General features: G+C 42.1%; 1 long non-coding RNA gene across 1 annotated transcript; it reads right to left on the bottom strand.

Moving 5' to 3' along the window:
* Positions 1-1,412: 1,412 nt before the first annotated feature.
* On the bottom strand, positions 1,413-6,735 carry LOC144379812 (uncharacterized). Its single transcript, XR_013443206.1, has 3 exons — positions 6,598-6,735; positions 1,742-1,970; positions 1,413-1,645 (listed from the first exon to the last, which is right to left on the bottom strand). It is a non-coding gene; the product is annotated as an uncharacterized LOC144379812 (long non-coding RNA).
* Positions 6,736-11,939: the final 5,204 nt, after the last annotated feature.

The raw sequence follows: 11,939 nt of genomic DNA on the forward strand, positions 1-11,939 counted from the left end.
ATCAATATAAATAAATAAAAGTAATAAATGTTCCCCCCCAAAAAAGTCAAGCAGAGAATAGATGATATCCAAGTAGGCAGGAGATTCTGGAAAAGAGATTTTTTTTTTATTATTACTTTTAAGATTTAAGTAATCGCTACACCCAACATGGGGCTCAAACTCACAACCCCAAGATCAAGAGTCACAGGATCTACTGACTGACCAGCCAGGCACCTCTGGGAAAGAGATTTTATTTATTTATTTGTTTGTTTGTTTGTTTATTTATTTATTTGACAGAGAGAGAGAGACTGTGAGAGAGGGAACACAAGCAGGGGGAGTGGGAGAGGGAGAAGCAGGCTTCCCGCGGAGCGGGGAGCCCGATGTGGGGCTTGATCCCAGGATCCTGGGATCATGACCTGAGCCAAAGGCAGCTTAATGACTGAGCCACCCAGGCGCCCCTGGAAAAGAGATCTTAAATTGGGAAGCAGTTTGGACTAAAGTCCTTCCCAACTCTAATGTTCTATAATTTTACAGACCCGGCTTTTCCTATGTGTTCAACCAGACAATTGGGGGGACCACAACTGTATTGGGTCTGAAGTCTAACTGAACAAAAAAAAAAGACCAAAACGGAATCTGGACTATAAATCTAAGGGAAGGTGCACAGGGAATTGTCAGCCCCTGCCAGGGCTCTGATAAAATGGCTCAGTCTCATTTAGACACCTTCTAAAAGGAAAGGCTCAAAGAAAATAGGCACTTTTTTTTTTTTTTGAGAGAAAATGAGTGAGAGAGAGAGAGCGAGCGAGCACAAGCCAGGGGGATTGGGCAGAGGGAGAGGGAGAAGTAGATTCCCCGCTGAGCAAGGAGCCCGACCCGGGGCTCGATCCCAGGACTCTGATCTGAAGGCAGACACTTAACTGACTGAGCAACCCAGGTGCTCCAAAATAGGCAAATCTAATACTATCCTCAATCCTACGTCCTGGAGATACCAGATAGTCTTTGTGATTTCAACTAAAAAATGTTAATATCACATTAAATAGTTTATTTAACTCTGTAGTACTAACTTCATTGACTTCATGCCCCACAGATTGTGCGAGGATATGTGTGTTTTTCTGGATATACGTTTATTACTTGTAAACAGGTCAGTCAGATATACTTGAGATGCTCTTAGTAGTGGTCAATGAGACCAGTATCAGGATTTCCTGGGGAAAAGAGTTTAAACAACAAAAAGGAAAAGGCAAAACAGTGTGCAACATGCCATTTTTTTAAATAAGAAAGGAAGAGGGGCGCCTGGGTGGCTCAGTCAGTTAAGTGGCTGCCTTCAGCTTGGGCCATGATCCCAGGGTCCTGGAATCGAGTCCCGCATCAGGCTCCCTGCTCAGTGGGGAGCCTGCTTCTCCCTCTGCCTCTGCCTGCCGCTCTGCCTATCTGGGCTCTCTCTCTCTGTCTCTGTCAAATAAATAAATAAAATCTTTAAAAATAAAACAAAATAAGAAAGGAAGAGACATACGTATAGATAAATGTTTAATGGAAGTATTTATATAAAGCAAAATATTAATATGCTTTTCTTGCCTTGTCTTTCATCATAGCTGACCCTGACCCTAGACAGCCCAAGTCCTCCACTTACAGTGACTGCGAGGTGGGAGTGAAAGTGAAGTTGGGTTGTTAGCTAAAAAGAGCAGAGAAAAAGAAGAAATTAATATTCTGGTTTTGACATTCAAAATAGGATCTTTTCAACAGCTTTATTGACATGTAATTCACTTACCCTACAATTCACCCATTCAAAGTCCCCCAGTCTACATTTAAGAGTCTGGAAGAAAACCCTTCGGCCAGGTGGTAGCTCTCTGCCAACACTGTTAGGAAGATGACCGGCAAGGGCGGGAGTAAAGAAGATCCGGTTTGTGCTTCTGGGCCTCACTTAGATGCTCGGTGGGCTCTGCTTGCTCTGGGGGCCACGGCGTCAGCATGGCATCGCGCCAGAGACTCCGAGGTGCCTGCCATGCCAGGGAGGGGAGGGGAGGCTGAGTCAGCAGGAGGAAGCACTGAGTCCGGACTGAGCCAAGAAAGAGCATATGTTAGGAGCACACTCCAAGCAAACACTTGGACACGGAACCAGGACAGCCGCCCTCCAAGAACTCAGCTCTGGCTGACACTGCTGATTGCCTCCCCAGGATCCTTTCCCCCTTTCTTACTTATTTTTTTTTAAAGATTTTATTTATTTATTTGACAGAGAGAGACACAGCGAGAGAAGGAACACACGCAGGGGGAGTGGGAGAGGGAGAAGCAGGCTTCCCGCCGCAGGGAGCCCGATGCGGGGCTCGATCCCAGGACCCTGGGATCATGACCTGAGCCCAAGGCAGACGCCCAACTGACTGAGCCACCCAGGCGCCCCCACCTTTCTTATTTAACAAACCCCAATTATATTGGACATGGCAATGTGCCCAACACTTCATGCTCACTTACTCAGACTTTCCCTAGGAAAGTCAGCTGGAGGCACTCCTGGGAAAACCTTTCCTTCCCTGATAAATGGAAACAAACACAGATGTGCTATCTGGAGCCAAAGCAGCTATGTTGTTACCCTGAGGTAATTAATGAACATGAAGACAAAAATCAACAGGCCAAGGTGGCAGAATAGAAAGATGGAAAGAACAGAATTCCTCTCCGAGGAAGAGACCTATTCATCTGGGGCAAATATTTGATAAGAACCAAAACAGAACTACTTAGAACAATAAAAATAAATATTTGAGGGCTAACAGACTGGTTGAAAAGAAATGTTTTGAAGGAACTAGAAATGGCTACTGAGGATTTTTATTGCTTTTCTGTATGTTGTGTGTAACTGTATTTTACTCCAAAATTTTCAGAAAATGTACATCACTTGTTAATGCTTTGTGAATTTGAAATTTGCTTTGGGGAGATGCCACACAGTTCTGAGTCCTGCACCACGGTGGACATGGGTTCGGGGAAGACCAAAAGCTGCTTACAGGAGTTTATTTTCTCAGTAGAGAGTCCTCAAATGACCCTTGCAGTTCTGTAATGTGAATAATCCACATATGAATACAAGCACATGTAGTATTTTCACATACAAATCATCTCATTGTTCTGGACTTTACTAGATAAGGTAGTTTATCATTTTCTTTTTTTTAAGATTTATTTATTTAAAAGAGAGAGCGAGAGCAGGGAAGGGACAGAGGGAGAGGAAGAGGGTGAAAGGCAGACTCCCCAGTGAGTGGGAAGCCTGATGACACAGGGCTTGATTCCTCAACCCTGAGATCATGACCTGAGCCACAATCAAGAGTTGGATGCCCAACTGACTGAACCACCCAGGTGCCCCTGTCATATTCTTGTTTAACCTTCTGCATACCTGGGTAGGTCTCAAATTGAACATTAATGCCAAGCATATGAATTATGCACTTTTTCCTCCAGTATCTTCAACCTATTTGTCTCTACTGACTCCTCATTAACATGTAAATATATTCAAACTCCTTTATCTTAAAAACAAAATAAAACGGTAGCTCAGTTGGTTAAGCATCTGTCTTCCGCTCAGGTCGTGATCCCAGGGTCCTGGGATCGAGCCCCGCTTCGGGCTCCTTGCTCCACAGGAAGCCTGCTTCTCCCTCTCCCACTCCCCCTGCTTGTGTTCCCTCTCTCACTGTGTCTCTCTCTGTAAAATAAATAAAATCTTTAAAAATAAATAAATAAATAAATAGATAAATAAATAAATAAAACAGAACAAGACCCTCCATCAGCACATCTTCACTTTCCCAGCCAAGGTTCTTGAACAAGCTCTCTATGCCTGATGTCCCTGTTTCCCCATTGCAATCGGGCCACATTGTTTAGCGGAAGTGGTTACTGTCAATATCATCAATGACCACTGGGTCGTTTAGTGTGCTTAGTGACATGGCTATTTTTGATGACTCTGGCAATGGGAGTTTCAGCTGAGCAGGGGAGGCAAGAATTTCACCTACTCGACTTCCTAGCAGCATTTTCACTGTTGGCTCTTCCCTCTATGGTATATTGCAAAAAGTGGCTACAATTATGCATGCCAAAATCCATGAGAAGAGCTACCTAGATAACCTGTAACTGATTATAGTTAGGGATTGTCGGGGAGCCCAGCTGAGACCAGAAGAACCAGCCAACTAAGCACAGTCTAAATTTCCAATCTACAGAATTATGAGCTACATAAATGGTTGTACTTTTAATCCACTGTCTTGGGGTGGGTTGTTACTCAGCAATAGCTAACTGATACATCCTCTTTCCATATCCCCCTCTCATCCTTTATCTTCTATGTCATCATACCCTTCTTGGTTTCCTCCTTCTTCTCTGGCTAGGCCTTCTCAATTTCTTTTTCAGGACTCTCTCTAAATACCCCTTAATACTGATGTACCTCAGGGATCTATTCTATTTCCCTCTTCTCATCCCACCCATCATTTTCTCTCTGTATAATCTCACCAATTTGTTTTCAATTACTATCTATGTCCAAACAATTCCCAAATCCACACTTGCAGCCCATAATTCTTGCATATAAATGGATGTTGGATATCTCCACTTCAATTTATTCAATAAATATCTATTGATTATGTCATAGGCATAAATTGCACATATTCAATATTGAACTCCTAACTCCTCCCCTAGGCTGTTTAATTCATTAATTCCTACCCACATGCAACTAGGTCAAATTCTTGCAGTTAGTCACTAAGTTCTGCCAATTCTATCATATTTCTGGTAAATCCATCTACCCTTCTCTATCCTCCCTGCCATTCTAGGCTAGACCACCATCATTATGGGACAGTTGCAATGCAAAAAGTTATGTCCTTCCTTCTGGATAATAGCAACGTGATTGTTGGTCTTTCTGACTCACATTATTGACTTTCAATCCCTTATCTGCCTTGTTATCAGAATGACCTTTTTATAAGACAAAGTTGATGTAACTCTCCTACTCAAAACTCTTCCATGGGACAACCAACCTTTATATGGGTCTGAATGTGATACAATTTAAGGACACAGCACCATCTCTGAAGTACTCTCCCCACAATAATTGAATTTGAAACTAATCAAGACTTTAGGGCTAACTTCTAGATTATAAGAAATGTAGGGGATAGGGGAAAAGTTAAATAATGAATTCAGAAGGTGGAACATTCTATAGCACAACTGGCCCAGTTTTCTCAGCTAGTCAATGGCATTTTATTTTTTTTTAAGATTTATTTATTAATTTTGAGAGAGAGAGAGTGTGTGTGTGTGTGCACGTGGAGGGGAGGGGCAGAGGGAGAAGGAGAGAAGGAGAGAGACAATCTCTCAAGCAGACTCCCCGCGGAGCACAGAGCCTTAGGCGGGGCTTGAACCCACAACCCTGAGATCACGACCTGAGCCAAAACCAAGAGTCAGACACACAACCGACTGAGCCACACAGGCGCCCCTATTCAATGGCATTTTGAAAAGGAGACAGTTATACACTAAATAACTACAAAATACTGTTGAAAGAAATTAAAGACTAGAGGCACCTGGCTGGCTCAGTGGGTGGAGCATAAGACTCTTATCACCGGGTCGTGAGTCCGAGCCCCATGTTGGGGGTAGAGATTACTTAAATAAAACTTAAAAAAAAAATTAAAAACTAAATAAATGAAAAGTCCCATATTCATGCATCGGAAGACTTAGTGTTAAGATGGCAAATCTCCTCAGACCTCCCCAGATCTAACACAATTCTTATTAAAATCCCAACCAGACTTTTTCAGAAATGGAAAAGCTGATCCTAAAATTCATATGGAGGGACACCTGGGTGGCTCGGTCAGTTAAGCGTCTGCTTTCGGCTCAGGTCATGATCCTGGGGTCCTGGGATTGAGCCCTGTATCGGGCTCCCTGCTCAGCGGGAGAGTCTGCTTCTATCTCTGCCTGCCGCTCTCTGCTTGGGTGTGTTCTCTCTCTCTGACAAATAAATTAATTAATTTAAAAATAAATAAATAAATAAAATTCATATGGAATTGCAAGAGACTCTGAACAGCAAAAAATAATCTTAAAAAAAGAAGAGCAAAATTGGAAGACTCACACTTCCCAATTTCAAAACCTACTATAAAACTACAGTAAACAAGGCAGGTTAATACTGGCACAAGGACAGACATACAGAGCAATGGAACAGAATTGAGAGTCCAGAAAAAAATAAAACCTTCTTTTTAGGATCAATTGATTTTTGACAGGGTGGATCTTTTGCAAAACCATTCAATGGGGGAAGGAGTCATCTTTTCAACAAGTAGTGCTGGGATAAAAAAATATCTACTTGCAAAAGAATGAGGTTAGACCCCTACATAATGCCATATACAACTCAAAATGGGTCAAAGACCTAAATGTAAGAGCTAAAATGATTAAAGTCTTAGAGGAATACATAGGAGTAAATCTTCATGATTGTGGATTAAGCAATGATTTCTTAGGTACTACACCAAAAGCATAAGCAAGAAAAGAAAAATAGATAGGCTGAGCTCCATCAAAATTAAAAACTTTTCTGCTTTAAGGGATATCAAGAAGTGAAAAGATAAGGGTAGAAAATATTTGCAAATCAGATATCTGTTAAGGAACTTGTATTAAGAGCATATAAAAAAACACTTAAAATGCAATGATTAAAATATATATAACCTAGGTCGCCCGGGTGGCTCAGTTGGTTAAGCGTCCCACTCTTGATTTCAGCTCAGGTCCTGATCTCAGGGACGTGAGGTTGAGCCCTGCACTGGGCTTCTGCTCAGCAGCTCAGCAGGGAGTCTGCTTCTTTCTCTGTCTCTCTCCTCCTCACCTTCTGCCCCTCCCCCCCCCGTTTGTGCCTTCTCTCTCTAAAATAAATAAATAAATCTTTAAAAATAAAAGATGTATAACCCAATTGAAAAATAGGCAGAGGATGTGAATAACATTTGTCCAAAGAAGGTATACAAATGGCCAATAAACACACAGAAACATGCTCAGCATCATCAGTCATTAGTGAGATGCCAATAAAAAAATCGCGAGATAGTACTTCACACCCACTAAATAACTAAAATAAACAAGACAGGCAGTAACAAGTGTTGGCAAGCATGTGAAGAAGTTAGAACTCTCACAAAGTGTTGGTGAGAATGTAAAACAGTGCAGCTACTCTGGAAAATCCTTTGACAATTCCTCAAAATGTTAAACATAGAATTCCCACATGACCCAGCAACTCCACTCACAGGTAGATTCCCAACATAAATGACAACATATGTCCACACAAAAACTTGTATACAAATGTTCATGTGTTCATAACAACATTATTCCCAAGATTCAAAAAGTGGAAACAACCCAAATGTCCATCAACTGATAAATGGATAAACAACATGAGGTATATCCATGCAATGCAATATTATTTGGCCATAAAAGGAATAAAGTACCTGCTACAACAAGGATGAATTTTGAAAACATGATGCTGAGTGAAACAAGCCAGATACTAAAGACCACACACTGTATGAGTCCATTTATATGAAATGGCATAATAAATAAATAGGCATTTACCAATAGAGATACAAAGTTGACCCGTGTTTGCCAGAGGCTGGGGGTAGGGGTGGGGGAGAAGGAAATGGAAGTAACAGCTAGTGGATACAGGGTTTCTTTTTGGGTTGATGAAAATGTCCTAAAATTGGCTGTGGTGATGGTTTCACAACTCTGTGAATATATTAAAACCACTGAACGGTAAATTTTGAAACAGTGAATTTAATTTATATGAGTTATATCTGAAAACCATTATTAAAATTTTGCATAGAGATACACACACATAAATAAGTACATGTAATAACTGGTGAAATCTGATAAACTTTCTGGATTGTACCAATGTCTATTTCTTTCCTTGATATTATGCTGTGTTTGTATAAGATGTGAACTTGGGGGAAACCAGGGGAGGGGAGCATGGGACTTTCCTGTACATTCATTTGCAACCTCCATGAATCTATAATTATTTCAAAACAGAAAGTTAAAAGAAACAAAAGTCATCATGGAGGGGGGAAGGGTGAATTGTTCTCAATTAAAAGAGAATAAAAGAACGTAACAACCAAATGTGTGAACTTTGATTAGATTCCTGATTTTCCTGGGTACCCCAATGGTATTGTGGTTATCTAGGGGAATGTCCTCATTCCAAGAAAATGGACACTGAAGTATATAGGGGTAAAGTATCGTGATGTCTACAATATATTTTTTTATTTAATAAGATTTATTTATGGGGCGCCTGGGTGGCTCAGTCATAAAGCGTCTGCCTTCGGCTCAGGTCATGATCCCAGGGTCCTGGGATCGAGCCCCGCATTGGGCTCCCTGCTCAGTGGGAAGCCTGCTTCTCCCTCTCCCCCTCCCCCTGCTTGTGTTCCCTCTCTCGCTGTGTCTCTCTCTGTCAAAAAAAAAAAAAAAATCTTAAAAAAAAAAAGATTTATTTATTAGAGAGAGAGAGAAAATGCGAGTGCAGGGGGAGGGGCAGAGGGAAAGAATCTCAAGCAGACTCCCTGCTGAGCATGGAGTCTGATGCGGGACTTGATTTCAAGACCCTGAGATCATGACCTGAGCTGAAACCAAGGGTCAGACACTCAACCGAATGAGCCACCCAGGCGCCCCTACAATTTATTTTTTTAAGTAAACTCTTCCTGCAATGTGGGGCTCGAACTCACAACCCCTGAGATCAAGGGCTGCATGCTCTCCTGACTGAGCCAGCCAGGTGTCCCCATGATGTTCATAGTTTAATTTCAAATGGTTCAGCAATGCACACACACAGATAAAACTAAGTGGCACAATATTAACAACTGTTGAATCTAACTGATGGCTTATAGGTATTCACTGTATTATTTCTTCAATTTCCAGCAGGCTGGAAAACGCACAATATGTTTATTACTACTCCCTTCTTAAATCTTACCAAAATGGTAGTGAAGAGATGAAAACCAACAAGGATAAAGAGAGCAGGAGAGGTGCCAACAGTGTATTTTTTTCCCTTCCCAGGGGTATTTTTCTGGCGGTTGGAAGGCAGGTAGAATATTGCCTTAATTAGAGAGAATAAGGCTTAAAGTAACTTCAGAGGGGACAATGATAAGGGGCAGGACCCTGGGAAAGCGCATCACTGAAGACGAGCACTGCAAATGATGGGAATGAATTATGGTCTGGCTTGGGGCGCCTGGGTGGCTCAGTTGGTTAAGTGTCTGATCATGATCCCAGGGTCCTGGGATTGAGTCCTGCATCGGGCTCCTTGCTCAGGGGGGAGCCCACTTCTCCCTCTGTCTGCTTCTCCCTGCTCCTGCTGCTGCCCCTGCTTGTGCTCTTTCTCTCTCTCTCTGACAAATAAATTAATAAATAAAATAAATCTAAAAAAAAAAAAATTATGGCCTGGCCTTATGTCACCGGATGCTTGCGTCCACTCTTGGACTTTCTGCCTTCTTGCTTCCACAGGGGATCTTTTTTAGCCATGCTTGGGCCTTTATATTCCTTCCTCAAGGTTCTAAGTCCCAAGAGGGTCATGCGATTGGCTCAGCCTGGGTCACAGGACTGTGCTACAGATATTGGGGATCCACGAGAGGGTAGAGCGCTGCCTCTTTGGTTCTGCATCAGGAAAAGGGGCTCAGAACTTATCTCAAGATTCCCCAAATTGGAATGGTGTTTGGATTCTAGGCAGCAAAAAAAAAAAAAAAAAAATGTCTGCCTCCCCCCCCTTTTCAAAGATTTTATTTATTTATTTGAGAGAGAGAGCACGAGCACAAGCAGAGGTGGGGAGGCAGAGGGAGAAGCAGACTCTCCTCTGAGCAGGGAGCCCGACACAGGGCTTGATCCCAGGACCCTGAGATCGTGACCTGAGCCGAACGAAGACAGATGCTTAACCCGCTGAGCCACCCAAGCGCCCCCCTCCAGCTCCCCTTCTAAGAACAAAGCATTTCAGTTCAAAGCAGTCATAAGAACTACTGTATTTGAATAAGTTTCTCACCATCAAAATGGTTAGAGTATTTTGTCCACCTTACCCAAATGTTAAGGATGACAATGCATGTCAGGGATTTTCATGTTACCTTCTAGAAGAGACTCCGTAATTTGAGTTTAATGAGATTTTTTTTCATTTTTAAAATTATCATTATTCTATCAAAAATCATAAACTGGGAGACATCTAGGTGGTGGAGTCGGGTAAGCGTCCAATTCTTGGGCCATGATCTCAGGGTCATGAGCTCGAGCCCCATGTCGGGCTCTGAGCCCAGCAGGGAGTCTACTGGAGTTTCTCTCTCTCTCTCTCTCTCCCTCTGCCCCTCCCTGTGCCCACTCGCACGCGCCCTCTCTCTCAAATAAATAAATGAAATCTTTAAAAAAAATCATGAACTGGGATTAGAACTCATCACATCAAATCTTCCATTTCACTCTTTGTCCACAGAGCCCTAGGGCCCATGAGTCTTCTTGGCATCCTAAATCAGTTTTCTGTATGTTGCACCACAGTGCTTTTTCACTTTGTAACTATGTGGACACCATAAACGCAAAAATTAGCACCTTTGGTGAGGAAGTTAATTTTAGTTTAGAATGTTCCTTTTGTCCTCATGGAGCAAAGCTTCAGGCTGCTAAAGTTAATTCTCATTTCTGTATTTATTTCAAGGAGCTTAAGTGAAAAAGAAAATTAGTTTGTATTTTTTTTCCATTATATAATCTTTTTTTTTTTTTAAGATTTATTTATTTATTTATTTGAGAGAGAGAGAGAGCACATGAAGGGGGGAGGGTCAGAGGGAGAAGCAGACTCCCCGCTGAGCAGGGAGCCCGATGCGGGACTCGATCCCGGGACTCCAGGATCATGACCTGAGCCGAAGGCAGTCGCCCAACCAACTGAGCCACCCAGGCGCCCCCCATTATATAATCTTTATACAGGGCTTTTGGTTTGGCAATAAAAATACAAACAAAAGATCAACAACCAAACACACACACACACACACACACACACACACACACACATACACAGAGGCTTTAATGCTAAATGCACAAAGGCATAGACAAATTTTATCTAATTGAATTTATTCACATATGACATCTCCTTCACAAAACAGAGCAAATGAAGATGGTCAAATGGTATTGCTCAAGGGGAAAAAAAATACAACCTCTTCCCTGCAGAAAATCTGGCTTTCCAGCTACTCATTCCTGTAAAGATCTGCCTTAGAAAACTGTCTCCCAGGAAAGCCAGCCACTTACATTATCCGTGCCTTCAAGCTAAAAATACATCCAGAGTATTAACCAGCAGTAATGCGCTGCTCCAGATCTCCACATCTGAAGAGCGACGGCTAATTACTTGTTGTAATACTGTATTCTTCTGAGAAAAGGAAGTAAAGTGTTATTATCCCCGTTTCACAGATTAGAGAATTGAGACCAGGTAAATTAAAAGCTCAGTGCTACTGGAGTCAACCGCGATCGAAACTCAAAGAATGCCTAGGTCTTCCTACAAAACTGATGAGTGTGGAGTGCTGGGTGGCTCAGTTGGTTAAGGGTCTGCCTTCAGCTCAGGTCATGATCCTAGAGTCCTGGGATCAAGCCCTGCGTCAGGCTCCCAGCTCAGGAGTCTGTTTCTCTCTCTCCCTCTGCCCCTCTACCTGCTTGTGCTCTCTCTCTAATAAATAAATAAAATCTTTATTAAAAAAACTGATGAGTATGATTTTCCGCATTCACTCTTATCAACTATTATGTTGAACTGCACGAAATTGCTGGTGTTTGATTATTTTTGCGTACAAAAAAGGCAACTTCATATGGTTTAAACTAATAAAAATTTGCTCACATTTACTGCGGCATGGTATCTGTGTGAAACCCAAAGCAGGGTATCTCCTGTCTTCATGGCACTAGTCAAAACAAGGTCCTCCACAGTCCTTTGACTCTTAGACAAGTCGAGATGTTACACATTATATGTTGAACCACGTGCCCCTTGTCTGAATAATCTATTGCTGTGTAAAAAATTAGTCTAAAACTTGAGTGGCTGAAAACCATAAACATGATCTCGC

This window comes from Halichoerus grypus, chromosome 13 (assembly GCF_964656455.1).
Source record: "Halichoerus grypus chromosome 13, mHalGry1.hap1.1, whole genome shotgun sequence".
NCBI lineage: Eukaryota > Metazoa > Chordata > Mammalia > Carnivora > Phocidae > Halichoerus > Halichoerus grypus.